Consider the following 26,559-nt stretch of genomic DNA (forward strand, 5'->3'; position numbering starts at 1 on the left):
CTGATGATGCATTTTTGGAGGGGGTCCAGTGTTGAGTGTTATTGTGGAGGAGGTGCAGTTACCTACTCTCACTGATTGCAGCCTAGTGGTCAGGAAGCTGAGGGTCCAGTTGCAGAGGGTGGAGCCAAGACCAAGGTCACAGAGTTTTGAGATCAGTCTGAGGGGGATAATGGTGCTGAAGGCGGAGCTATAGTCAATGAGCAGGAGCATATGTAACTTTTCACCTATACATTTCCTGTGTTTTAAATTTTTTTTTTGTTCTTTCTTTCTTTCTTTCTCTCTTTCTCTCTTTCTTTCTCAAGTCTAGGTTTCTTGGTTCACCAAAATATAACAGATGCTCTTTTCTGTTGTGAAAACTTTCTAATATTTTAATAATCCATGTGAATTTCTCCAGGTAGGTGATAAATTTCTCCTCATGTTTTCCCAGTTGTTCACCAGGACTTTGGTGGAAGAGCTGCAGATATCCTGAAAACAAATGCTTCAATTGACACTCTTGCTCAGTGATCATGCGAATTTTCTGCTGCAGTTAGATTGGGTGAACAGCAAGCAAACTGAGACAACAAGGTGCAGGGCTGGATGAACACAGCAGGCCAAGCAGCATCATAGGAGCAGAAAGGCTGATGTTTCGGGCCTAGACCCTTCATCAGAAAGTAAACTGATTTTGTTTTTAGGTAAAGGTTATGCTTCTCTAAACTTTACTTGACAAAACTAACAGAAGTACTTGCACTAGACAAGATATGAGAATACAGTGAGTGTTGTCTGAATGAGAGCTGTCTGGTAATCAAAACATTATCACAGCAAACAAATGTCATTGAGAGACTAGTGATACCATCACTGGTTAAGAAAAGACATCATCAAAGTGAAAACTCCACACTGTATATCCAATCCTCAAGTGACAACATCACACATCCATCATCAAAAAGCTGAATGGAAACTCCACCGTTATTATGTATTCAAAATGGTCAATGATATTTCAAAATTGGAAATGTCAGATTATATTTTCACATTCATACTAAAATAATAGGTAAGACACTATTTTCTCTAGTTACGTATTTGAAAGATTGAAGCTAAAATGACAGGTTCAACCACAAAATCTGTACCTTGTATTTCATCTGAGGTTCATCACTCCCCCTGGCCTTTGTCTCAGGTGAAACCAATTTTTCACAGCCATGGCTCCCTATCCTGCTCCCATATTGCCATCACTAAGTCTACATGTACCTCCTAAACACTATTAGTTTCAACACCTCTCCTTGATCATCTGCTCTCAAAGCATTCACTTGTGGATTATGGCATTTCCAGATGTCTCAGCTCTTTGAAATCTCTCTTGTCCATATTCTAACCCATACTGAGCATCATTCACTTAACATTGCTGTGCCTCCTAATCTATAGTGATCCACCCATCCTGTTCACATTAACCTCCTTCATCTCTATAACCACCCTGAGAAATCTGTATTCCTCCTTGTAGTTTCTTATTCATCTCCCAATCTCTTTACTATCAACAGCCGAACATTAAGCCTTCTGGGTTCTAAGGCTTGTATTTCTCTCCTGCTCTTTCCCAGGTAAGATCTTTTGTAAAGCCCACCTTGGACCAAGTGTTCAGTCATGCTCCAAATGACTTACCTCACTCTCAATTTTTGATTACAATGTATTGAAACACATTGGATGTTTTATTACATTAACCACAAGATACTGTCATTGTAAGGTAAGTATAACAAGTTGATAATCATACCAGACCTAATGTATTATTGAAAGCATAAGGAATTGCAAGTGCTAGGTTTAAGAAATGAGAACAGTAACTTAATATGTGGAGTTAACAGTCCTGGTGTGGGCTTTTCATGTGTCTGCCTTGATGTGAAATCCACATTTTAAGCATAGGTATTTGTTTTCTGTACAATGCTGCCTGATCTGAAGAATAATTACAGGATTTTTCTTGTTTTGCATTATTCGTTTGCTGATTATCCAAGCTCATTTTTAAAAAGAATCACCAGTGGGCGATGGGGATCACTGGCTCGCCAGAACTTATTGCCTATCCCTAGCTGTCCTTGAACTGAGTGGCTTGTTAGTCCATTTCAGAGGGTATATGAAAGTCAACCCCATTGTTGTGGCTCTGGATTAACATATAAACCAGATCAGGTGAGGATGGCAGATTTTCTTTCTGAAGGACATCAGTGAACTAGATGGGGTTTTCCCAACAATCAGCAATGGTTTCAAGGGTCCAGAATTCCTTTTTATTGAATTCAAATTCCATTGCTGACAGAATTTGAACACAATTAAGTTTAGTGATTTTACCACTAGGCCATTATTTACAGATGGTTTCAGATGTAATCTGAATAGTAGCCATTTATTGTGACGGACTAAATACACCCTCTCAGTTTCAGTTGAGTGCTACAATCTCTAATAGGACTATTTTTTTAAATTCATTCACAGGATGTAGACATACCTAGCTAGGCCAGCATTTATTGCCTATCCTGAACTACTCAGTTAAGTTAGGTTATTTTTGTACAATAGGCTCTTGTCCCGGCTTCCAGGCAGACACAGCACACTCATGCAATTGCAACAAACCACTCATAACAAATTTTGATACACAGTCAATCATTTCTTATTGTTCTAGATAAGACACTTCATTCTCAGTTACTTTCTTCTAAATGCAGAGAATGAAAGAAAGAATATCTACTTCCTGCTATGACATCAAATCAAAAATAATTACAGCACTTTTGGAAAATGGCCATGTTTTTCAGTATAAAGAACTGATTCCCTTAGCCAAAACTAGATCGGATAAGATTTGTGCCTCCATTATCACCAATATTTAACAGCCACAGATCCATTGGCTTGCTCCAAACAGAGAGATTCCATTAATCACTAGCTCCCAGTGTTAATTATAACTGTGTCAGATGGCATAAGATGCACAATGGTGTATTCGTTGCCCACCACTAAGTGCTCTATGTCTCAATGGGGGAATGCCAAGAGTGTCCAATACTCTTAACATCACATTGCAGTAATTAAGTGCCCAAGAGCAGATCCTGTGCTCATTTTTATGTGCCTCACAATCTTGTGCTTTCCACTTGAGGTGTCCATAAGTGTCTCTCATTTTTAATTTCAATAAGCACCGTGACTGGGTAAAGAATACCATGAGGTGGTTTTCCTTCGATTTCTTCATGTGTACTTTAAGGAAATATGGCTGTCTACCACACAGATCCTTGACTTGTAACCAGTTGTTGCCACAAACGTTTCTAGCTCCTCTGTCACTAACACTAAAGGTTTTCTGGTTCTGTCATTGGCTTGGCTGGTAACCCATATCATGGGCTGGGTCACTTGCAGAAGGGCAGAGATGACCACCCACTGTGGCGCAAAGACTCTGCTACCGTAAGCATCAATGTGGAGTTGAAAATCTTACCTGAAAACAAAAAAGGAACTCAACAAGTAAATGTACTCAACTATTTCATTGCTCCAAAACATCAAGTTCAAAGTATTCATTGATGTTGAAGGTTCTTACCTGTTGCAAACATCCCATGTGCTAATAATGTGCTGTTTGAAAAATATTTTAAAAAGACTTCACTTTCTTTTAAAGTTATAGTCTAATCTTGTTTGGAATTTAGAGATTTGAAATGGAACTTTTAACTTTGCCGTCACTCAGCTAGCCCAATTTGGCTTCCCATTCACTTCAATGTCAATATTGTTTAAATATTAAATCTGAAAACTTTCTTTAAGAAATTTACCGACTCAAGATAAGTCTAATTTCTCAGCATCTGCCAGTGTATGATTTATATGACAAATGTATCATATAGTATAGTATAGTATAGTTAGCTATTACTGGGAATGAATCAAGAAATCACTTACATTTCAAGGTTATCTCATGATGTTTCATGATTTACATACTGTTTATCTGTGTGAAAACACTTTATTATGTCTCCATTTTGTATCCAGTGTAACAGCAGCTGCTGAGGATCTCATGATCTATGACAACAAGCTCTTCAATTTGCCTCTGTTGGAAGATAGAAAGGCTTGCATTTATAAAGTATTTTGCACAGTCAACCGGATGTCTCAATGCACTTTACAGCCAATACGGCAAATTCTAATGGTCAGCAATGTGACAATGTTCTGGTCATTTTGATTGAGAGACAAATATTGGATAGACACCAGGGGAAATTCCCCTAATCATTTTGTTTTTTGGAATAGTGCCATGGAATTTGCCCAAGCAGAAGATAGAGCTTCAATTTGCTCAGCTGAAACTTGGTACATTTGACAATATAATGTTCCTGTGCCCTGGGCACCAAGCTTTATTCTTGTGCTGGAGTCCTGGCGTAGGATGAACTCTGAACCTTGAGATTTAGGGGGCAAAGGTGTTATGAACTGAGCCACTGTTGTAGGAAAACGTGCATCAGCTTCATAAAGCAAGGGGGGCATTGGTGTTGAAAATCCGCACTGGGCACACCTCGCTGCCGCCATCGATGCCTTCACCACAGCTGAGTTATTCACAGATGTAAGTAAAAAGAAAAATGAGGAAAAAAGAAGAAAAATGCACAGAGTGGGGTGAGCTCCAGGCTCAGAACCCCCACTCTGCCACCATCTTGGATCTATTATCATATTGTTCTATGCGAGATCCTGCTGTTTACCATTTGACTGCTACTTTTTCTACATTTCAGCAGTGTTTGTCTGTAATCAGAATGTGGGAATTAAATGTAATGTTTCCAAGAAGGCAAGTGACACAAAATTAGGTGGATATGTGAGTTATGAGGAGGATGCAATAATCAACAGAATTTGATGAGGCTTCATGCTTAGGCAAAAACTTGGCAGATGGAATAGAATGGGTCCTATCATTATTTTAGAAGGAAAAACAGAAATACAGAATTTGTCATAAATGGGAAGTGTTGAACTTCAGAGGTTCGAAGTATGATTCACAGAATGTTAATATGTGGGTTTGGCAAGCAATTAATAGAAGCAAAGTATGGTGACCTTTCACACAAGAGGATGTGAAAGCTTTCCTACTGCAATTATATATAGGCTTGGTGAGACCACACCTAGAGTACTGGGTACAGTTTTAGTTTCTTAACCTACTGCAGTGATCCCGCAACAGAGGGACCAGGGACTTATTTTTAAGGTAAACAAAAAGTGTAAGGTCCAGGGGATTTACTACGAGAGAACAAACTACAAGATTCTTGGTTTTGAACAAGCAGTAAACTTTACTTAACTCTCCAAAATTTGAACAGTAAAAACAATCTACAATACATGCACAACTTATTTCTAACACCCAGAATTACAATGCAGAAAAAATGGGAAAATAGACTGTAATCAAACAATGCACATCAAATAGAACATTTAATCATTACAGATCCCAGAGATTTCTTAGCAAATCCAGTACCATCCCGCCAGACACTAAAGACACAGTGAATCAATAAACCTTATTAAACTTCACAAAAATTATGATTCTTCACTGTTGCTGACCTCCCCCCTCAAGAATCATGGATTTGCATCCGTGACTGCTCCTGTTCTGGTTAGTCATTCTCCTTTTCCAGATCTACTGTTCCCTGGACTCAGCACAAAAAAACAACAGAAACCAATAGAGGATTTCATCACACCTTCAAAATGATGTACTATTTCTATAGAGGAGTGTAATGAAGGTTCTCCAACTAATTTCTGGGTGGAGGAATTCTCTATGACTGGGCTTATAATTTCTGAAGTTCAGCAAAAGGGAGGCAATCTTATTCAAACATACAAAATTCGTATAAGGTTGTACGGCAGATGCAAGAAGGCTACTTCCCCTTGAAGAGGTCGAGAACCAGAGGACACTTTCTCAGTATAAGGAAGGGCTGAGATGAGAACAAAGTTCTATACTCATAACATGGTGAATCTTTGGAATTATCTGCCCCAGTGAGTCTTAGAACATAGAACATAGAACATTACAGCGCAGTACAGGCCCTTCGGCCCTCGATGTTGCGCCGACCTGTGAAACCAATCTGAAGCCCATCTAACCTAAACTATTCCATTATCATCCATATGTTTATCCAATGACCATTTAAATGCCCTTAAAGTGGGCGAGTCTACTATTTTTGCAGGCAGGGCATTCCACGCCCTTACTACTCTGAGTAAAGAACCTACCTCTGACATCTGTCCTATATCTATCACCCCTCAATTTAAAGCTATGTCCCCTCGTGCTAGCCATCACCATCCGAGGAAAAAGGCTCCCACTGTCCACCCTATCTAATCCTCTGATTATCTTGTATGTCTCTATCAAGTCACCTCTTAACCTTCTTCTCTCTAACAAAAACAGCCTCAAAACCCTCAGCCTTTCCTCATAAGACCTTCCCTCCATACCAGGCAACATCCTGGTAAATCTCCTCTGCACCCTTTCCAATGCTTCCACATCCTTCCTATAATGCGGTGACCAGAACTGTACGCAATACTCCAAGTGCGGCCGCACCAGAGTTTTGTACAGCTGCAACATGACCTCATGGCTCCGAAACTCAATCCCTCTACCAATAAAACCTAACATACTGTACGCCTTCTTAACAATGCTATCAACCTGGGTGGCAACTTTCAGTGATCTATGCACATGGACACCGAGATCTTTCTGCTCATCCACACTACCAAGAATCTTACCATTAGCCCAGTACTCTGTATTCCTGTTACTCCTTCCAAAGTGAATCACCTCACACTTTTCCGCATTAAACTCCATTTGCCACCTCTCAGCCCAGCTCTGCAGCTTATCTATGTCCCTCTGTAACCTACAACATCCTTCTGCACTATCCACAACTCCACCGACTTTGGTGTCATCCGCAAATTTACTAACCCATCCTTCTACGCCCTCATCCAGGTCATTTATAAAAATGACAAACAGCAGTGGCCCCAGAACAGATCCTTGAGGTACACCACTAGTAACTGAACTCCAGGATGAACATTTCCCATCAACCACCACCCTCTGTCTTCTTACAGCTAGCCAATTTCTGATCCAGACCGCCAAATCACCCTCAATCCCATGCCTCCGTATTTCCTGCAATAGCCTACCATGGGGAACCTTATCAAACGCTTTACTGAAATCCAAATACACCACATCAACCGCTTTACCCTCATCCACCTGTTTGGTCACCTTCTCGAAGAACTCAATAAGGTTTGTGAGGCATGACCTACCTTTCACAAAACCGTGTTGACTATCCCTAATCAAATTATTCCTTTCTAGATGATTATAAATCCTATCTCTTATAATCCTTTCCAACACTTTACCCACAACTGAAGTAAGGCTCACTGGTCTATAATTACCAGGGTTGTCTCTACTCCCCTTCTTGAACAAGGGGACAACATTTGCTAGTCTCCAGTCTTCTGGCACTATTCCTGAACACAATGACGACATAAAGATCAAAGCCAAAGGCTCTGCAATCTCCTCTCTAGCTTCCCAGAGAATCCTAGGATAAATCCCATCCGGCCCAGGGGACTTATCTATTTTCACACCTTCCAGAATTGCTAACACCTCCTCCTTATGAACCTCAATCCTGTCTAGTCTAATAGACTGTATCTCTGTATTCTCCTCGACTACATTGTCTTTTTCCTGCGTGAATACTGACGAAAAATATTCATTTAGCACCTCTCCTATCTCTTCGGACTCCACGCACAACTTCCCACTACTGTCCTTGACCGGCCCCAATCTTACTCTAGTCATTCTTTTATTCCTGACATACCGATAGAAAGCTTTAGGGTTTTCCTTGATCCTACCTGCTAAAGACTTCTCATGTCCCCTCCTGGCTCTTCTTAGCTCTCTCTTTAGGTCCTTCCTGGCTAACTTGTAACTCTCAAGCACCCTCACTGAGCCTTCACGCCTCATCTCTACATAAGCCTCCTTCTTCCTCTTGACAAGAAATTCAACTTCTTTAGTAAACCACAGTTCCCTCGCTCGACCACTTCCTCCCTGCCTGACAGGTACATACTTCTCAAGGACACGCAGTAGCTGTTCCTTGAACAAGCTCCACATTTCAATTGTGCCCAGCCCCTGCAGTTTCCTTCTCCATCCTATGCATCCTAAATCTTGCCTCATCGCCTCATAGTTGCCTTTCCCCCAGCTATAACTCTTGCCCTGCTTTATATACCGATCCCTTTCCATCGCTAAAGTAAACGTAACCGAATTGTGGTCACTATCACCAAAGTGCTCTCCTACCTCCAAATCTAACACCTGGTCTGGTTCATTACCCAGTACCAAATCCAATGTGGCCTCGCCTCTTGTTGGCCTATCTACATACTGTGTCAGGAAACCCTCCTGCACACATTGGACAAAAACTGACCCATCTGAAGTACTCGAACTATAGCGTTTCCAGTCAATATTTGGAAAGTTAAAGTCCCCCATAACAACTACCCTGTTACTTTCGCTCCTATCCAGAATCATCTTTGCAATCTTTTCCTCTACATCTCTGGAACTTTTCGGAGGCCTATAGAAAACCCCCAACAGGGTGACCTCTCCTTTCCTGGTTCTAACCTCAGCCCATACTACCTCAGTAGACGAGCTGTCATCAAACGTCCTTTCTGCCACCGTAATACTGTCCTTGACTAACAATGCCACACCTCCCCCTCTTTTACCACCTTCCCTGATCTTACTGAAACATCTAAACCCCGGAACCTGCAACAACCATTCCTGTCCCTGCTCTATCCATGTCTCCGAAATGGCCACAACATCGAAGTCCCAGGTACCAACCCATGCTGCAAGTTCACCCACCTTATTCCGGATGCTCCTGGCATTGAAGTAGACACACTTCAAACCACCCTCCTGCCTGCCGGTACACTCCTGCAACGTTGAAACCTTATTTATGACCTCACTACTCTCAACCTCCTGTACACTGGAGCTACAATTCAGGTTCCCACCCTCCTGTTGAATTAGTTTAAACCCTCCCGAAGAGCATTAGCAAACTTCCCCCCCAGGATATTGGTACCCCTCTGGTTCAGGTGTAGACCATCCCGTTTGTAGAGGTCCCACCTACCCCAGAATAAGCCCCAATTATCCAGGTATCTGAATCCCTCCCTCCTGCACCATCCCTGTAGCCACGTGTTCAACTGTTCTCTCTCCCTATTCCTCGCCTCGCTAGCACGTGGCACGGGTAACAAACCAGAGATAACAACTCTGTTTGTTCTAGCTCTAAGCTTCCACCCTAGCTCCTTGAATTTCTGCCTTACGTCCCCATCCCTTTTCCTACCTATGTCATTGGTGCCTATGTGGACCACGACTTGGGGCTGCTCCCCCTCCCCCTTAAGGATCCCGAAAACACGATCCGAGACATCACGGACCCTGGCACCTGGGAGGCAACACACCAACCGCGAGTCTCTCTCGTTCCCACAGAATCTCCTATCTGTCCCCCTAACTATGGAGTCCCCAATGACTAATGCTCTCCTCCTCTCCCCCCTTCCCTTCTGAGCAACAGGGACAGACTCTGTGCCAGAGACCTGTACCCCATGGCATACCCCTGGTAAGTCATCCCCCGCAACAGTATCCAAAACGGTATACTTGTTTTTGAGGGGAATGGCCACAGGGGATCCCTGCACTGTCTGCCTGTTCCCTTTCCATCCCCTGACTGTAACCCATCTACTTTTTTCCTGTACCTGAGGTGTGACTACCTCCCCGTAACTCCTCTCAATTACCCCCTCAGCCTCCCGAATGATCCGAAGTTCATCCAGATCCAGTTCCAGTTCCCTAACACGGTTTCCGAGGAGCTGGAGTTGGGTGCACTTCCCGCAGATGAAGTCAGTGGGGACACTAGTGGTGACCCTTACCTGCCACATTCTACAGGAGGAGCATACAACTGCCCTAACATCCATTCCCACTGTTCTGAATTCCCAAACAGACAAATTAAAAAAAAATATTTGAAGTCTCTTGAAGTCTCAGTTGTTGAGTACGTTCAAGACAGAGATTAATAGATGTCTACACAGTAAAAGTATTAAGGAGAACAGGGGATAGTGCAGGACAAAAAGCTCAGCAGGTCTGGTAGCATCTGTGAAGAGAAATCAGAGTTAACCTTTCAGGTCCGGTGACTCTTCCTCAGAACTGATGGTATCCAGGAAAATGTCGGTTTATATGCAGAAGATAGGGTGGGGGGGAAGAGGTAAGGAGTAAACAATAGGTGGGGATAGAACCCAAAGAGAGTGAAAAACAGTGACAGACAGAGGAGTGGATAATGATCTGGCCAGGAGGGTGAATAGCCGTTAATGGAGACTGTTAATGGCTAACAATAAGTACTGTGTAATGGCAGATTATGTGATAACAAGGCCTGGTGTGTGGGATAGGGGGTTTAGGCATGGCCCCAAAATTAGTTCAGGCCCTAAAATTATTGAACTCGATATTGAGTCTGGATGGTTGCAAGGTCCCCAAGCTGAAAATGACCTGTTGTTCCTCCAGCTTGTGCTGAACTTTGCTGGAACATTGCAGCAAGCCTGAGACAGAGATGTTGGCCAGGGAACAGGGTGGTTTCTCTCCACAGATGCTGCCAGACCTGCTCAGCTTTTCCGGGAATTTCTATTTTTGTCTCTGATTTATAGCACCTGCAGTTCAGTTTTTATTTAATTCCTGCACTAGTGCATAACGTGCTTGAAGGATTCCTAGCAGCAAGACCAGAATACTGTAATTCTTACATAAAAGCAGACAATGTTAGAGATGGGCAGTCAACAACTGTGGAGAAAAAGATTCAAAGACAGTTTCAGTTTAATGTTCTATTGTTGGAACCGGATTAGCAGAGATTAACAAGAAGAATTTAAAGCCAAAAGTATTCCATTCCCAGTAATGCCAATCTCATCTTGATGAGCATTGCCCTAAAGGCACACAATAATGTTCTGCTTAGTCACACAGTTTGTTTTTATTGCACAATATTAATGAGTAAAAAAATTGTTATGGTCTACAGAATTCAGTTGTTCTCACAGTTTCTTTTATAAAAGTTAATGAATCACACAGTGACAAGAAGAAAAATAATCTTTGTGAGGGTTTCTGGCTGAATAGTATTGAATAATGTATCAGATGTGTTTTTCCAAAAATTGTCCAATTATTAAACAAAGTACGACACCAAGCCCCATAAAGGAAGTATTGAGGAAGGAGCCCAAATGTTTAAGTATTTCATAGGAGACAAGTGAGGCAGAGGGGTGGAGAGGTATAGTGGCGAGATTCCAGATTGCATTACTGAGAGTATAGCCATTATAATTGGGAATGCACCAACAGCACAGAATTAGAGGCACAGAGATATCTTGAGGTGCAGTGGCGTTGGATCAGGTTAGAGAGACAAGGAGACACAAGGCCAAGATGATTGACCTGGTAGGTCATCAAATACAGGATTGATGGGGAACAAGGTTTGGTAGGAGTTCAGACTGAGGCAGCAGGGCTTTGGATGACTCCAAATTTATGATGGGTAAAATTTGGGACAACAGACTGGAATGTGTTGGAATAATTGAGTCTAGATGTGAAAAAGACGTAGATGAGGTTTTCAACAGCAAATGAGCTAAGATGGCAACAAAGATGAGCCATAGTGGAGAGGTGGAAAAACACAGTCTTAGAATGGCATGAATATGAGGTCAGAAGCATCCCAGAAATAAGTTCTGGTCACTATTGTAATAGTGCCAGCAAATTTGTACAAAACAAGCTCCAACAAACAGAAGTGTGATAATGCCCAGATACATAATGGTCAGGATCCTATAGATAAGTCCCTGCTCTTCTTTGAAGACTGCAAGGGGATCTTTCGTAGCTACCAAATTAAGCAGATATACCTTTAGCCACCTCTCCCTAGAAAGATGGTACCTCTGAATATTGCAGTATTCCCTAATTGTTAAAGTTTGTGTACTTGCTTATGTTTTAAGACAACATTTTGGTCTGGAAGCTGAGACAAATGTAGTGGAGTATAAGCAAAGATCTTAAGTCAGCAATCCCTTTTGATAAGACTACCTGAAAGTCAAGAATGTGTGGTAAAATATTGATGTACTAGCGTAAATATGTAGATAATGACTTGATACGTGTGAAGTAACAGAAAGGTATTGTGAAATTCACTAAAGAACAGGTAGGTCTCAGACAAACACATCTACTTGCCAAACAGCATGACGGGAAATTGTTAATGTGGTCACTTGGATGAGATGTTTTTAAATTATCAAGACATGGATGCAAACACTACAGACAGATTGACTTTAGGACAATGAGGATAGAATTAAACACTATTGAATTAAACTGAAGAGAAATGAAACTCTAGGCCCGAGGCGTCAGCTTTCCTGCCCCTGTGGTGCTGCTTGGCCTGCTGTGTTCATCCAGCTCTACACCTTGTTATCTCTTTACCACAACACTCCTGTTATATGTCCAGAATCTTCATGTACTTTTATCTTTTAAGGAGATACAGATCCGTCTTAAATTCAATGAATTCAAATTCCACAAGAGTGCAGACTTTGCTATGAAATCTTGCATAATATGTCATGTGCTTAATGTTTGCAGGAGGTTATAGTTACAATGACTGTTGGTTAGTAATTGACACATATTCATGAGAGGGTGCCAGTGACGCCCACAGCCCGCGAGAAAGAAATTGTCTCAGTTCCCTAGTGATCAACTCCAACTTTTACCTGATCACATCTAAGGATGAATCGGATTGTTGGTAACCTCACTGTCCTAGTTGACCATGAGACCAGCATCTGACCAAATATCCACTCCATCATCACGACTACTAACTTCCACCCTTGCCTCAGTTCCTCTACTGCTGAAGTCATCATTCATGTTAACTCTACACTTGATTTATTCTATTGCTGTCCTGGCAGACCTTCCCCCTTCTTTAAACTTGGACACTTGCAAGATTTTGCCTGTTTTCTAACTCATATCTTGACTCATATTATCCCTGTGTTCACTGATTCAGATTGACTTAGATGTCAGGTTCTGTTTCTCCAGTTTGTCTGGTCTTGGGCTAGAGATTTCCCCTAAAATGGTGGGAATAATACAATAATGGTAGTATATTCCACATCATGCACCAATCTAAATTTAGAAAACCACATATAATAATAGCTTGAAATTTTGATTTGATATATCATTTTCATGCCTCATCTGTTAGCATTAGAATTTTGCATCAATAGTTGCAAAATTCTAGATAGCTGAGAAAGTGACTCACAAAATTCCTTAGCTTTGAAACATCCATAGAAGGAAGAAACTTTAGGCAATAAAATGCGGCTGTGTTTTCAGCACAATGGGTGCTATTTTGTCTCCAAAATGCTATCCACAAAACTGTGTACATTTCTAGTGCTAACATCACTGGAAGCCATCTTAATGAGGATATTAAGAGTGCACATGGAGAATCTGCTGGAGTATGGACAGTAGATAGATCACTCCAACAAGTCAATGCATGGCACTTTTTGAACCCAGTACTGTCATTTTCACTCTTGCCTCTTCACCGAAATCTCAAATACGCAATCATCAACCACCAATGCTCCTCCCAAGCTAATTGTTGATTGATTTCTACTGACTCTTGCTGTAATTATAAATGCAGTTTGTGATTTCCAGAGCTGCTTAGATTTGCTGAGATCTACAAGGAGTGGAATTGCACCATTTATATTTGAGTCATAAATGGGCCTCACGGCTCACTGGGCTCTTCAAATAAGGATCTCGTTTACTGCCATTCACCTGGCTTCTTCCTGTAACCCTGCAAAAATCTTCCTTTTTAAATAACCATATATGTGCCATAAAGTGAACAATCAACCTCCAGCAGTACATTCCAAACCCTAATCACTCACTGCATGCAAAAGCTTTTCCTCACATCACTCTTGCTTCTTTTATTAATTATGCTGGAAGGGCCAGCATATGTTGCCCATCTCTAATTGCACTTGAGAGCATTTAAGATTTAACCACATTGCTAAGGGGTCACAAGTAGGCTAGACCAGGTAAGGATGGCCGATTTAGCGCCCTTAAAAGCATCAGTGAATCAGATGGGTTTTTTTGTGTTCTTTTCATGGTCATCATTATTTGAGATTCACTTTCAATTCCAGACTTTTGTAAAGTTAATACTTGTAGTGGTGCATTTTGCACCCTTGTCACCTGAGCTTTAGCCAGGTCTTCCCAAATTACTGGTCCAATGATATTAACGCTACGCCATCCTCTGTCCCTAGAATTGTGCAATGCTACAAAATGGCCAGCACTATGGAGAACATTGTTACACAGGAAGTTCCATCCCTGAATGTTAGTATGTAACACATTCATGTGCAGCAAAACTGTTGCTTCAAAAACAAGAAGCATCTCAGTGTAAAAAAAAAACAAAAAAAAAACTTCCCAAGTCAAACCAGAATTCAGATGACTGACCCACTGCTGAATCCTCAGTGAGCTACAGCATTTAAAATAAGATCAATACTTTCATTTGCAGTGGAGTTGCTTGTAAATGCTGTTTTTAATTATTAGTTTGATCAGAAAATGTTTCCAAATGTCCTAAATGTGCCACCAGCTGAGTAAGAAAGCTTGTAAGAAAGCCAGATTGTGTGATTGTGTGTTTGATCAGATAGTGATATGGGCTTGGGAATTTCCTGGTTATTTGCATGGAGAAACATATGAAGTATGGAATGCAAATACACAGCTCAAAAGGGGATATTGACAGCAGGTAATTTGCATAAATTATAACCCACCACATTTCTTTGATTTCCAATGATAATTTATAAAACTTTCCATCTGATCACATTTCTGTTCAAAATAATGGCCCTGCCCCTGAGTTAAAGATTTAAATATTCGCTTGTGTAAAATTTCTACAGTAAGATGAATCTCAACGTAACCTGAGCAGCTCACAGTTGTGCTTCTCTAAAATAATATTTTAAGGAGCCTGGAAAATGTTATTAGTCAGTTATTATGCTGGCACTGGAATGGCAGGGTGAATGCCCTCATCCTGTTTTGTAAATTTTTATGTCACAGGATATCAGCTTAAAAGTTAAATAATGAAGGAAAACTACATTTCTGCAGCGCGTTTCTAATCTCAGCAGCTCCCATATACACTTTACAATTTCCCTTTGAAGGTATAGGTCACAGTTGTAAATTAGGAAAAGTAACAGTCAATTTTCACATACAAAGATCCCACCAATGGCATTGATAATGTGATCCAATTTTAGTGATGTTTGATCAGGGATGAATATTGACCAATAAACCGGCAGCTCTCCTGACATTTTTTTTGAGATAATGGAAGGGTATATTTGCTCTTCACCCAGGGGGGCCAACTGGGCCTGATTAATGTTTAATCAAAGAACCAGAATTTCTGACACTGCACCACACCCCCAGTACTACACTGGAGTCTTCAGAGTGGGACTTAAAAGCCAAAACCTTTTGAATTGAATGGGAGATTGGTACAACTGAGTCACAGTTGACACTTATTGTGTTGTAGCAAATGTAATTTATGGATCTCTTGGTATTATTTTACTCCCTATAATGAACTTGATGAGCAGTTTCTAGTCTTAACACTGTATTCTGTTTTTATGGTATTTTTCCTTACTAATTTGGACAGATCACTGGTATCTTGTTCTGAATGTAATGCATATGACAATGCTTGTAATGGTTCATTGTTCATCCCAGTTTTTTGCACATAAAAGTCAAGTGTAAACTCATCCATAGCTACTAACTTTCACAGGCAATTTGAAAACAAAATCTCTAGCTTGAGATACAACAGGTGCAATTCTTTTCTGAATCTTTTCCTCATAGGAAGTGGAAAAGCAGAAAAGGATTTGAAAACAAGGATGAGAAGTTTAAAAGCCGTACTTTGTTCAACCAGGATCCAGTGTACGTTGATGGTTAAATGTGGAAATGGGGTGATATGTGCAAGTTATGACATGGGAAGTGGAGTCTTGTGTTGCCTCAAATTTATAGAGGAAAGGAGGCCTGCCAGAAGTGCATTGGAATAGTCAAGGCGAGACATAACGAAAGCATGAATATGGTTTTCAGCGATTGATAAGCTAAAGTGACAGCAAAGTGAGGTGGTCGTAGAGTCAAATATGACCAAATGTTGCAAACACTATGGATTAATTTTAGGTAGCTGTCTGCTTTGAATGACATGAAATGTCTGTTGTGATGTTGTGACATAAATTTGCCACAAAAGCTTGACATTATTCCAGTCTCAATGACATTTTAACAACATGGTTAAGTCTTACTGACTGTCCAATAACCTCTCTGATACTGAAAGTAGCTTTAAAAAGTGTGGAGTTGCTTTTCTTCAGATTTTAAATTATTGCTGGAGATTGCAAGGAAAAGAATCTGCCTTCATTTCTCCTAATCCACTTTCCCTATTTATTTTGCTTTCTGTACCTGATGAAACTTTAAACTCATTATTCCAGTTCAGTTTTCTTGGTTCAGATGCTGTCCACTTCATTAATAATTAATTATTTTGCCTGTTTAAGTAGATACATACTTCCTTGCCATGTTCACACAGATCCCAGATGACTTGTAAAGGCTGTCACACTGTTTGGATGTCCCACTGTTAAAAAGCTGCCTTCTGAAACTCCACATGAACATGCCATTCAGAAAAAAATCTGACTCAACATGTCTTCTGAAACACAACACTTAAAAATAACTTTTTTTTAAGCCTCCTATTCTTCCTGTGAAAAAAATGGTCATCAAATACTGGAACATGGCAGCTTGCGTTACATAAATGTTAAATACAAACTGAAAGAAGTGAGGTTGCTGTAAATCAGAAACAAAAATAAAAATTGCCGGGAAAGCTCAGCAGGTCTGGCAGCATCTGTGGACAGAATAGGAAGGATCTCTTGACCCGAAACATTAACTCTAATTTCTCTCCATAGCTCCTGCTGCACCTGCATCGATAGGTGTAAAGCTGCAAAAACACAGCAGGTCAGATAGCATCCGAGAAGCAGGAAAGTCAATATTTCGTGCTGAAACCCTTCGTCAGGACTGGTTGACTTTCACCGACATTCCTGCTCCTTGGATGCTGTCTGACCTGCTGTGTTCTTCCAGCTTTACACCTAGTGACTCTGGCTTCCAGCATCTGCAGATCTTACTGTCTCCAATTCTGCTGCCAGACCTACTGAGCTTTCCCAGCAATTTCTATATTTGTTACATAAATGTTGTCAGAAATGTAGGAGATAAAAAGTAAAAGAAAACAACTCAGAATCTGAAATTATTTATGACTGAAAACAGGTGCAAAGTGATCAAGTAACTTCTTATTCCAGCATACTTGTGGAAAGGATGTTTGGCTTTGAGTTGACACCAGTCATAGAGCGCTCACGGCTCTCTAACTTAAAGTAGGATGACGTTCTCTTTATCCCCATAAAAACTGGTGAAGGAATTTTAAAGATTTCAACTGGCAGATTTTATAGGTGCAAAATGATTTCAAGAATACATTCTCTTCACTATTTTGTGAGGTTACTCTGATTTCACTGGTTCATGTGCCTTCAAGAAAAGGTTGTGGATATTTTATGCAAATGTTTACTGGATATTTGTGCAAATGTTTACTGACAATCAATCAAAATTAATGATTGTTCAATGTACCATATATATATTTATCAATGATTGCTTTTCTTAGTCATTTGGGTTGAATATTCACCATGCAAATTTACTGACGTTGCTGATTATTTGCTTTTGTAAGAATAAACAGCAAATGGTTATTAAGTTTTCAATTGATTGGGATATTACTGTGTATTATACTTTGTTACTTATGTTGAAGGAGATTTCTGGTAAAGTCAGAAGAAAATGATGACTAGTGATTGTTTACCATTTCTTATGACCAGACCCCAGATGTGATTTTCCAATTTGTTACGGTTCCAGGCCAGAGTTTTGGTGCTGTAATGCACTTTGAAAAATATTACATAATATATTTCTATATGATTCAATGTTGATAATAGAGGTAAAAATCAATATATCAATTCCTTTCAGTGAAATTATTTGAGATCCAAATTCCTTTTATTTTAAGCAAATCACTTAGCATTGTACCATTTTGAACACTCTAATGTATTAAACCAGTTAACAAACCATGGTAATGTAACATTGTCCTTCATCCCATGATTTGAAAAGATTATGCATGTGATCAATCACTAATGTACTCTTAGAATGCTGATACTTTAGTTATGTGGATAGCACATTTAGAGAAGTGATCTCATCACAGCTGAAGGGGCTGGAGGAAAGGACGGAACGCATGACCACCAGGCAGTCAAAGACAATCAGGTTGGTAGTGCAGTACTCTCTAGCGCTGCCGCTCTTAAATCGGTTTTCCACTTTCGGAAACTGATGAGGGCCTTGGTTCCTTAAGGTAGTGCAGAGAAAGCCAATCTTCTGGCACTATAAGTGGCCTGACTGTACAGGAGGGAAGGAAGAAGAAAGCAGAAACAATAGTGATTGGGAATTCATTTGTTAGGGATCAGACAGGCATTTCTGCGGCCGCAGATGTGACTGCAGGATGGTTTGTTGCCTCCCTGGGTCAGGGATATCACTGAGAAGCTGCAGGGCATGCTGAAAGGTGAGAGTGACAATATCAACACTACCAGGAACACCCACTGTAATGGCCACGATGTTCAACTATCCACTCTTTACTTAAACTTTAGTCTCCTTCTCTTATTCTCTGAGTGTTGCTTATCTCTGGTGCTTCTTAGTTAATCCCTTAATAATTTCCCAGCTTTACTAACGGCATGCAACCATGCATAAGTAGGCTTCCTAGCACTCATTAATGAGATTCTTGTCTTACTGTTCAGGATGTGTTTGCAGAATCGGACCTTGTTTTCTTGATGTTGAGAATCTAATTTCTACTGAGTTCACCATATTTTCCCAACTGATTAATCATTGTCTTCATCACTCTGGGGAAGGGAAAATTCTGCCCTATAGATCACAAAAATGTTTAGCAGTGCATTATTCCAGGAGCGTAATAGAAATATATCAGATGATGCATTCTCATCATTTATATTCATATATAACTGTATCCATTCAAATAGAGCGAATGTTCCTAGTTCCTAGAGTTGAAACATCTTCTGGAAGGAACAAAGGACATTGATGGTTTAGTGCAAATTATTGAATAAAGCCAATTTTATTCTGTATCAGAAATATAAATATAAGGATGGAAACTATCAGTATCAACCTCGAATATGTACTTCTGTTGCCATTATCCAGCTATTACTTTCTATACTCTTAGTTATGACGAATGTAAGATTTTTTGTGGCTGAAAATAGCCATTCTTTCCATTAAAAGTCAAAACGGAAATGTGTGGTTGGGCTCCCAATAATCATGAGTTATTAAATTCATAGGCTTCCTATTTTAATATACAGCATACGAAATCTTCCAACCAATTTTCTCTTGCACTGAATTTGCAAGCACTCCCACTATAAATGGAGAAGTTGTGCAAATGAAAGCACTGTTATAATTCTCTGCATTTTTGTACAGTGTACCAACTGACATTAAATCTGCCCATTAAAAATCAATATGCTTCTTGCCAGGAAGAACATTTCAGCATTTTTTAAAAATATCTTCACAAAATGTAAGGATTATGAAATAACTCCACTGAGGCTGGTATCCTGTCACCAAGTCATCCTTTATTTACATGTGGAGACTCTTTGAAGCTGATCCAGCTCCCTCAGAGCCAGCTCTCGGACTGAACAGAACCTCGGATACTCCTGTTTATATCTGTCAGCCAGGGCTCCCTGAATGGGGCTGTTAATCTGGTCCATTCAGGGAACTCAGATTCTAAGACGTCCACCTGGCTGACCTCTTTGCAATCTCCACAGTTTGTTTTTGAGTGCTTCATTGTAGATTTTCATAAAGAGAAAACAGATCAAAAGAGACCAGATACCAATTCATCCTTATCTGCCATTTCTAAAATTGCTTGCATGAGTTCTGCGTCAATCGTGCTGGAGTGGCAGACCACAGCTCTTTGTTGTAATCAGGTTTGCAATTAGTACTAGTGACTGAGGGTTCTTGTGGAGCAGTAGCAGTGTCCCTACATCTGAGAGATAGTAGGAACTGCCGTTGCTGGAGTCTGAGATAGCAAGGTGTGGAGCTGGATGAACACAATAGGCCAGGCAGCGCCAGAGGAGCAGGAAAGCTGACATTTCGGATCTGGACCCTTCTTCAGAAAGGGTCATCCAGAAAGTGCTCATCCAGTCCCTACATCTGAGCTAGGAGGCCCGAGTTCGAGTCCTACCTGCTCCAAAGATGTGTTATACTATCCCCAGACCAGTTGATTAAAAATGTATTAGTACTAGTGGCAGTTAAAGTGATCTAACCTTTCAGGCTACACACATAGACATTAGGTCCTTTATTTGAGTGCATTATCATTATCTAATTTTCATACTAAGTCAACGAAAAATCTGTAGAATCTCTGCTAAGGAGGTGAATAGTTACACTTAGCATCTGTACTGGAAGGGATTTTTGGAACAGCAGGCTCAGAGCTTGTCTCATCTTTGCTTTTGTTGTGTTCTTTTTTCAAATTTTCACCCTCATGCTTTGAGTTAAGTTGGTACAGAATCCATACCTGGAACCATACCTTGGTAGTTCTTGATCAACTACCAACTAATATTGCTGCACTTTTAAGTAAATTTGTTTGTGATTCATTTTGGAACATTTCAAAGGTATAAGAGGTCAAGTGCTATTGAAATGTCAGTTTGTCTTTTCAACTGGTTTCACTGTTGCTCTTGCCAGCATGTTGTAAGAGAGGTAATATGGAATGGTTTGCTACGGGAGATAACTCTTAATCAGTGGTTTCTTAACTTTGAGTGTACTAGGTCCCTATTCTTTAAGAATATCTTCATTGGGCAGTGGTTGGTAGCATTTGCTAGGCCAGAGGAGATATTCCAATGAGATAACATGTCCATCTAAAGTTTAAAGCTATTTTAGCAGATTATTTCCAATGTGATCAGTCAGGGAGGGTAGAAGATGGATAGAAACAGGAAGGAAATAGATACACTTTTCTAGTATTTTCACTTAGTAAGATCTAAATACATTCAAAGAGCATCCAAGGATATTTGAAATCATCTGCATCACTTAACAATATATTAGTCATTCAACATAAGGTTAAGCGTGTGATAAAGTGAAGAACACTTCAACCTCCTTCACTCGCCTTCATGATTTAAAACTTTAATCTTAATTTAAAAGAAATATTTCAGTGTAGAAACATGACTTACTCTTACACAAGTGTACCAAATATTGTCTGTAGTATTCATGCAAGTTTTGATCAGCATTTTAAAACTCTTTCCTTGATCAACATTTATAAGGGGCCTTTAATATAGGATTATTTCTTGAGACACTTCACAGGAGTGGTCAAAATTTGTCATTGAAACATGTATCTCTTGCATAACAGTAAACACAGTTTCATTACGCCAGTGAAAAAATATAGGTGAAAAGTAATTAAATCTCTACGTACAGGTGTTCTGATTTTAAAAACAAGCCAACTGTCAGGTTGTGTAATAATATATTTCCATCTCTTTGACCCTTCATTACGTAAATGGAGTTGCCAGTGGCACAAGTTTCTGCAAATATTTTCCTTATCCATCACAAAATAGTGTTAGTCATGGTATTTGGGTAGTGTATCTTCAGAAAACATGGTGGTTATGGGAAATAATTAGTAAGGAGTCTTGGCTTAAAGAAATCAGCAAATGAATTCACATGAAGGGAGTGTTTGTAATTGTGATTTGCTTTTGATGTTGATGAAGAAATGTGACTCTTTTTACCAGGTGCCCTTATTTTGTCAGCTATCAGGTACTATAGCCCACCACATAAATTAATTGAAAGTGGTTTGTAATGAACAAATTGCTGCAGAATCCAGAATATATTCTCCCCTCTTCAAAATGTCAATCTTTTATCGTGTATCTGAAATGATTCTGCTCTTCTTAGAGATCTATGGAGCTGAGACTGGTAGTATAACCAATGATAAGATTTTACTATGGTAAACTTTGAGGTTTATGTTGAAACATGATCTGGATAATTAGTTTTTGTAAACTTCTTAAATGAGGGCAAATTTCTTCTTCTAAAACTGGAACAAATGTGTAAGCCAAAGCTAAAAAGATTTGCATTTTTAAAGATCCTTTCATGACCTCAAGATGTCTCAAAGCTTCCGACACAAGACAAGGTGTTGGAGGGGAATTTCAAGTTGAGGTAAGAAAGAAAGATTGGGTTCATTTATTGACAACACAGTGTGGAGCCGGAGGAACACAGCAGGCCAGGCAGCATCAGAGGAGCAGGAAAGTCAACGTTTCGGGTCGGGACCCTTCTTCAGAATCTGAATCAGAATCTGAAGAAGGGTCCTGATCCGAAATGTCGACTTTCCTACTCCTCTGATACTGCTACCCTGCTGTGTTCCCCCAGCTCCATACTGTGTTGTGTCTGAGTCCAGCATTGCTATCTCAGGGTCATTTATTGTCTGCAATTGCTTTGTTAAAGATAGTATTTCTCCTTAATAATGTCCAACAGTACAAATAAAAAAAAAGTTGAGAAAACCTACTATTTCCACATATGTTAACATATTCACTGATAGACTAGTCAGTGGGAGCAGCAGTCTATGCTCGGCTTAACTATTTAAATACCCATTGATTTTTTCACTGTTCTTTGTTTGCCAGCAACCTCTCCATCGGTAATCAGAGCAAAACAAATAGAAGTATTGTTAATTTACTACTCAAAGACGCACAGGAGCAGAAAAATCAAAACTTAATGATCACCTCGAGCAGTTGACACACATGAGATTCCAACATGAGATTTCTACCTCTTCACACATCAAATTAGATTGCTAGATAGGGTGTCAGACTTAAAGTTATCCCATAAAACACAAGAAAAACATTGTTAGTCCATAATATGCCTGTAAAATACATAATTTCTTCAAAACAATGTGTAACAAGGTTTAAAAAAAGTGGAAACAACTGCTCTGGTTAAATTTTACACCTAAATAACTTAATGAGACAATACATTTGGCAACTTCTATCCTGTACATCAAAACATTCGACTGCTGGAAGTCCATAATAACTGACTGGCTGGGAACAAAGAATCGCAACTTAGAAACCATTTTATTGACTGCTGTGGAAAGTATCGAGCAATACAAATAGGGTGTTTTATACTTCACCTGGACCTTCAGGTTGTGCTGTCAATCCATAGGCAGAGCACATTACAAAAATCAACATGACAATAATCCAGCAAATCAAGTCACCATTCCACAGGAACACAGGAATTACAAGATAAAGAAAGAATAAGATCTAACTAGTTCACCTTCTGTCATCCTGGTTGTTGCATGATACAATACTACAGAGAGTTGTTTACTAATCATAGGAATCAATCTGTGTCAATTAGTCTACAACAGATGCAGATATGACTTCAGGAAAACACTGTGGCAGACAGTCTTAGGAACCATGGGGTGATTTTTACGTTTTTCAGCAAAGAAAACCAAATAAATTGGGTTGGAGGTTAGAATCTAAAAGTGTTGAACTCTGTATTGAGACCAGAAAGTCATAACTTAGGACAGTGACAAGATTTAAGAGAGTAGAAGGATTGAAGTGCTTATATTTTAGAAGTCTGAAGATATCAAGGCAGGCACCAGAGCGGTAAAAGGTTTCCGTTTCAGATGATGGGAAAGTATAGGTTGAGTGGAAGTTCAAGCACAGTGTGTTGTAATTGCAACTCATCATTGTACGATCAATCTTGATTTCATCAGGGATGTTACAAGAAGAGGAATCACGTGGGACAATTTACTTGCATCTTAGATACCTATTCAACATTGAAATAATTTGTCCCAAATGTACTTCAACTAGATTCTTTTGGTATTACTTTACATTGTAAAGAGCATACTCACTGACAACTATTATGATGACTAATACAAATATTTCATAACGCAACTGCACTTCTCGGAAAATCTTATCATTGTAAAAGGTTAAGGTGCTTAATGATATCACTGATAATTTCGTGTGTTCCGGTATTTCAGGATCCTGACTACAAAGGAACAAGATCTGAAAAAGACTGGGAAAATTCAGGAAACAACACAAGGCACAGCTAAACTTAAAATTATTTGTTACTCCAAGAACCTCCTTATCTCCTTAATAGGTGGTAATATAGGTGGTAAATATATTCAATGATACATAATCTCTTCTTATGCAGAAATAAAATTCTATCCATATTCCTGGGTAGTGAGGAAGATACAAAAGTACAGCCTCATCACATTGCTTTGTATTCACTTATTTAGAGTTATATTTGTGGACTTCCTGCAACATAACTACAGATGGTAGAAGCCTGATGGACACAATGGCAGATTGGACATCTTCATGAAATGAGTAGTTCTGAGACCTATAAGAAATGCCTAAATGTACTCAATCAAATCCCAGCTGTCCTCATTTTTCAAGGACCGCCATTTCCCCTCCACTGGTCGAAAACGCCCTCGACTGCATCTCTCGCATTTCCTGCAACTCATCCATCACATCCCCTCCCCGCAATAACAACAAAGACAGAATACCCCTCATCCTCACCTATCACCCCACCAACCTCCGGATTCAACACCTGTGCCACTTCTGCCACCTGCAATTTGACCCCACTACCAAGGACATTTTTCCCTCCCCACTCTTATCTGCCTTCCGGAGGGACCGCTCTCTCCATGACTCCCTCGTCCGCTCCACACTCCCCACTAGCTCCACCACCCCTGGCATTTTTCCCTGCAACCACAGGAAGTGCTACACCTGCCCCTACACCTCCCCTCTCACCCCCATCCCAGGCTGCACATTGCTAATGTGGTATATTGTATCCGCTGTTCCCGATGTGGCCTCCTCTACATCGGGGAAACTAATCGGAGGCTTGGAGACTGCTTTGTGGAACACCTACGCTCGGTTCACGACAAACGACTGCACCTCCCAGTTGCGAACCACTTCAACTCCCCCTCCCACTCCTTGGACAACATGTCCATCCTGGGCCTCCTGCAGTGCCACCCGAAGGTTGCAGGAACAGCACCTCATATTTCACTTGGGAACCCTGCAGCCCAGTGGTCTCAATGTGGACTTCACAAGCTTCGAAATCTCCCCACCCCGACCTTATCCCAAGACCAGCCTTCTTGACCTGTCTGTCTTCTCTCCCACCTCACCGACAACCCCCACCCCCACTTCCTACCTACTAGCCTCATCCCCGCCTCCTTGATCTGTTCGTCTTCCCTCAAGTGACCAACCCTCATTCCAAATCCCTACTTACACTCACCTCCATCCCCGCCTCCTTGACCTGTCCATCTTCTCTCCATCTATCTGCTCCTTTATCCACCTGCCATCATCGCCTCCCCCACTCTATTTATTTTGCCTCCCCCATTTCTGAAGAAGGGTCCAGGCCCAAAACGTCAGCTTTCCTGCTCCTCTGATGCTGCCTGGCCTGCTGTGTTCATCCAGCTCTACACCTTGTTATCTCAATCAAAATATGCATTTTGTCCCCCCTTCAAACTGAAAAATCCAAGTTTGTCTAAATTTTTTCACACCGGTTCAGCCCTTGTTGTATAGGGACCAGTCTTCCAGCTCTTTGCACCTTCACTACTGCTTGTCTATTCCCCCGAAAACAGACACAAGTCATGATGCAGTCTAGTCAGAGTACTGTAAGAGTGGGCAGTACTACTTTAAATCATGAATGCCAGCATCAAATATGTCTTCCTGTCTCTTTTAGCATTCCAAACCGACTATTTATTCAGGATAGCCTAGCCAATTCCTCAATGACCACAAACACTGGCTACCCTTCCAACAGTACTTGTCAATACAAGCACAGGAGAAGTGAAAAGTGTACTTTCACTGCTGCCCTTCACAGCATCCAAAACACTTGTTCCAGTTGAAAGTTATTTATTTGAACTTATTTAAATTTAGCATACTGTGTTTGCAGCTCACGATATGGTCTCCTGCAGGAAAAGAACTTCCCAACTGGCCTCAGGTCTCAACATAAAATTCAACAATCGTAGTATCTCACCTGCACTCCATTTGGCTTCATTATTGTTTTTTTCTAAATGCATTGATTTCTTTGAATTGGCTTTTGAATGGCAGGTATTCAGGATCCTCCCATTCATGCCTACCCCGCTCCTCCTACCTCCGACGCCGGTCCGCCCATCACCGACGCGGACGCAACTCCGCCCACAGCCGACGCCGACGCAACTCCGCCCACCGCCGACGCAACTCCGCCCACAGCCGACGCCGACACAGCTCCGCGCACAGCCTCCACAGGAGCCAGCAGCACCCAGCCCTGCCGAGTCTTCACCATCCCCCCCAGACCTACCCCTTACTGAGGACACCATCCCCCCAGACCTCCCCCTTACTGAGGACACCATCCCCCCAGACCTACCCCTTACTGAGGATGAACGGTCAGTCCTCAGTAAAGGACTCACCTTTGTCCCCCTCCACCCACAGATCAACGAATACCGCTCACGTTTGGACATTGAGCAGTTTTTCCGCCGCCTCCGCCTCCACGCTTACTTCTTTAACCGTGAACCTAACCCTCCCTCTACTGACCCCTTCTCCCGCTTCCAACACACCCCCTCCTCCTGGACACCACCCCAAGGCCTCCTACCCTCCCTCGACCTCTTCATCTCCAACTGCCGTCGAGACATCAATCGCCTCAACCTCTCCACCCCTCTCACCCACTCCAACCTCTCCCCCGCAGAACGTGCAGCCCTCCGCTCCCTCCGCTCCAATCCCAAC

The 26,559-nt window shown here is 40.9% G+C and overlaps 1 protein-coding gene across 2 annotated transcripts in view; it reads right to left on the minus strand.

Annotated features, from left to right (window-relative positions):
* Positions 1-2,147: 2,147 nt before the first annotated feature.
* Positions 2,148-26,559, minus strand: part of lyrm9 (LYR motif containing 9) — a 49,461-nt gene continuing 25,049 nt past the window's right edge. For both annotated transcript variants that reach the window (XR_007264843.1, XR_007264844.1), the window contains exons 4-5: positions 3,838-3,982; positions 2,148-3,394 (exon numbers count right to left, since the gene is read on the minus strand). The gene's annotated coding sequence lies outside the window, so the exon portion shown is untranslated. The remainder of the gene's footprint in view (positions 3,395-3,837; positions 3,983-26,559) is intronic.

This window comes from Rhincodon typus, chromosome 26 (assembly GCF_021869965.1).
Source record: "Rhincodon typus isolate 14 chromosome 26, sRhiTyp1.1, whole genome shotgun sequence".
Classification (NCBI taxonomy): Eukaryota; Metazoa; Chordata; class Chondrichthyes; order Orectolobiformes; family Rhincodontidae; genus Rhincodon; species Rhincodon typus.